Source organism: Pipistrellus hanaki, assembly GCF_964339955.1.
Source record: "Pipistrellus hanaki genome assembly, chromosome: 11".
NCBI lineage: Eukaryota > Metazoa > Chordata > Mammalia > Chiroptera > Vespertilionidae > Pipistrellus > Pipistrellus hanaki.
In genome coordinates this window covers 32,982,308-32,986,304 of record NC_140513.1, presented here as the reverse complement: position 1 = coordinate 32,986,304, position 3,997 = coordinate 32,982,308, and the positions used below count along the sequence as shown (strand labels likewise).

Here is a 3,997-nt window from a genome sequence, read left to right as displayed (position 1 = left end):
GTTAGAGTTGGAAAACTGGGCATGCTCTCCTCTTTCCAAAGCTGATGTAGATCTGGTGGATAACAAATGAATCAAAACATTATCTGTAACCTTGTCCTTGACTAAGGTGCAACTGTGTGATGTAATTTTTGAGCAACTTTTATTTTACTCCCACTCTGTTCCTAACTCTACTTCATTGGGCTAGTTTATCTTGATCCTGGATGAAAACTCAATCCCCATCTGGTCAACTTTTCCTGCACAGTTTTGAAAATGTTTTTAACACTGGTGAAATTTTTCCAAAAAAATATTGAGAACTTTAGAGAAGGGTAAAGAAGAGGAATGAATGAAGCATAGTAGCTAGCCAATAGGACTCAAAGTTTCCATGAGTAAATATCCTCGGGGGCATTCCAATATCTTCTTGATTTCATGTGTATATCTCTTTTCATTCAGAACCAAGCGTTCAGGTTAAACCATTTTATTGATAAACCCAGAATGCTTCCTAGGCTACATAAGAGTTTGACATAGACACAACCGTAATAGGACTGTTATTTCTTTATCATTGGGAACTTTTTTATGCCATCCACATATTGTGATTATGAGGGCCAAAGACTGAATTTCTTCTTGTATGACAGGTTATTTCTTAATCTCAGAGCTGATGATTGAAATTTCTATAACAAGTATTCATTTTTCCATAGTGAGAGATAAGGCTTACTCGATACATCAACATGTTGTTTCAAACGCACCCTAAATGTTAAATATCAGACCATTTCCTAAGAATGATTTGGGAGTGAATGTAAGACAGGTGTAGTAGAGAGTGCAGGAAATGACATATTTAGAAATATTGGCCTCGGGGAGCTGAGCAAAGCTTTCTCTATCCCACAGTTGTGCTTACATCTCCATCTATGAGTATTTCTAAGGGGAATTGTGAGGGCAAAGCTTTCCGAAACCATTTTTGGTCACTGAATTACAAAATGCACACCTTGGCAATTAAAAATATCATGTTGTGAAGTTTAGATTCTTTGGCATCATAAAGACGGTAGACGTCTTTATTCAGTCTAACACTCTTTGAAATATTTCCTGAGAATATAACTTTTAAACTGCTAGACTCCGCTATCACCATCTTCTCACACTTTAGAGAGTTAGTCTTGTCAAAACTGGACTTCAGGGATTCCAAGTCAGTGAAATGATTCCTGGAATACAAAGAAGATGTGAATGACTGGTAGAGGTTTTGTTTCAGTTGGTCACCCTGAAATCCAAAGCATTCACTTTTCTCTGACCAGTTCTTTTTATTTTTTTTAATTTAAAAAATGTTTTTACTGATTTTTAGAGAGAGAGGATGGGAGAGGGACTGAAACACTGATGAGTGAGAGAGCAACATCATCGATCAGCTGCCTCCTGCATGCCCCCCTCCAGGATTGAGCCGACAACCAGAAATCCAATTGATGACCTCTTGGTTCCTGGGTCAATGCTCCACCGCTGAGCCACACCAGCTGGGCTGCTTTCATTTCTTTAGGGAGTGTGGTAAACCTCAGATTGCAAAATCAAGGCCAAAATAACCTTGCAGAATTAGAATGTGTTCAAGAAACCAGTCACTCTTTAACTGGATCAGACTTCAACACGGGGCATTTGTGTTCTGCCAAAAGCTCTTCTGGTTAGGAAGCCTACACTCATCCAACATGGGGAAAGAAAATAAATACTCTTGCTCCTGCTCTCCATTCTGGGTTGGAAGTTTCTCTTTGTACTGGTCAATACTATTTCTTTTTTGCTGCTCTTTTTCCTTCTCCTTTTCTTGGTTTCCCCTTTCCATGAAATTTCTTCAGACATCTCTGCTCATCCTTGAAATCCTGATGCTCATCTCTGTAGAGCCCATAAAAATGCAGTATCTCCATGAGTGCAAAATAAGTGTTGTGATTTGGATACCAGTCATAGGTCTCCTTCCTCTTGGCCAAAGGCTGCTCACTAAACAGTTTCATCACTTTCATGGATTTGGAATTTGTAGACCTGGCAACTTCAACAAATAGCTGGACACTCAGACTAGTCATGCACAGGCATATTCTGAAAGTGATGATATTTCTGGGGCAATAAGGTGGCAGAGCCCCGAGTGATGACCTTCCTCCTCTCCCATGTGCCCTTCTACCGGAAGCCTCACCAGTTCTTTTGATTGCAACTTGGTATTATGTCCTTTGAATAATAATGAAAAAGAACCGCTATTCTTAATTACCATATATTATAATTAATGACTATTAATACACAATGAAATAACTATAATTCTTAATTACTATATTCCTAGTAGACCTGACACATTCAACATATTTTTCAATGTTTTTAATCTAAAAGGAAGAATATAATACTTAAAAAAATATGTTTATTTCAGAGAGGAAGGGAGAAAGAAGGAGAAATAGAAACATCAATGATGAGAATTATCAATTGGTTGCCTCCTACACACCCCTCTTCCCCTACTGAGGATCAAGCCCTCAACCCTGGCATGTGCCCTGAACAAGAATTGAACCCTGATTTCCTAATTCATAGGTCAATGCTCAACCATTGAGCCACACTGGTTGGGCAAAAGGAAGAATGTCATCTTAAGAAATGCTTTTCTGAGCTTGGTTTTTTATTAATATGGTATTATTTTTTAATATATTTTATTTATTTTTTACAGAGAGGAAGGGAAAGGGATAGAGAGCTAGAAACATCAATGAAAGAGAAACATCGACCAGCTGCCTCCTGGATACCCCCTACTGGGGATGTGCCCATAACCAATGTACATGTCCTTGACCGGAATTGAACCTGATACCCTTCAGTCTGCAGACCAACACTCGATCCACTAAGCCAATAATTTGGCTGGAATTATTATTAAAGGTTTGAGTTTTTCTTTATAAAGAATATTTTTTGAAGAATTGACTTTTGACATTTATTTAATAGCCTATGATTAAAGAGAGAGCAGAAGTCTTAGTACAAATGAGTTAAATGCTTCAAAATTGTTCATTTTATAAAGATGTTTATTTCTGGTAGCATCTAATCTGTCAGGTAAATAGCCAGCAAATGGTGCTCATGTCTGAAAGATGGGCAAGGATAACACATCTCCGTTTGAATTTGATTTTCTCATGGAGAGCCAGGACATGGTGTGGCTGCTCCCCAGCAATGCCATGATAAAAATTCTAACAATTTGCTATGGGTACAGCACTTGAGCAGCCACAATTGGGTAAAGGAAAGTAGGGAAAGTTCATGAAAGATACACACGTATCAGTCTAAAAGCAGTATATTGTTTGCCTCTTTCCTTCTCTGAGCGACTTCTCTTCCCCATAATTTCAAACCAATTTTGCTCTACATTTATCTCTTCTGGCCAGCACTCAAAAGTGACCTATCTCACACGCCCACTTCCATGAAAATGTGTGTACCTATGTTGGAGATGATCCAGTTCAGAAGTTACTGAAAAACCCTCAAATGTCTCATCCTCATCATAGTCATACTCTGGTTCAGTGTATCTGACACTGAACACCTCAGTTTTCTGTAGTCAGTGGTTCTGCATTTAGGGCAATTTTCCCCTCAGGACACATCTGCCAACGACTGGAGACATTTTTGATTGCCACAGCTAGGGGTGGACGAGCTTCTGGCACTAGTGAGTTGAGGCCAGGGATGCCGTTAAACATCCTACAATGTGCAGGAGAGCCTCCAACAACACGAAATCATCAGCCCCAAAGCTCAAGGGTGCCAAGTTTGAGAAGCCCTACCATAGTCCATCCTTTGCTCACTTCCAATTTAGGTTACCTGCCTGCTCCTGTAGAAATTGGACTTTGTAATTCCCAGGTACCCATATAAGTATAGCATATTTCTATACATAACATATACAACCAGAAAGGATCTCCATGATCTCCCAGTCAACACCTTCACTTTATATATGATCTCTGAAATGTGGGGAAATGAACTTCGGCCAGATATGAGGAAGAATGAAGTCCAATCAAAATAATGTATCTAATTTATAATTGAGAATCCTGTTGCTAATTAGATTACTAAATAT

At 38.9% G+C, this 3,997-nt stretch overlaps 1 pseudogene across 1 annotated transcript; it reads right to left on the bottom strand.

Moving 5' to 3' along the window:
- Positions 1-1,730: 1,730 nt before the first annotated feature.
- On the bottom strand, positions 1,731-2,104 carry LOC311630289 (small ribosomal subunit protein mS33-like; annotated as a pseudogene). The gene has a single exon. The product of its transcript is annotated as a small ribosomal subunit protein mS33-like (transcript).
- Positions 2,105-3,997: the final 1,893 nt, after the last annotated feature.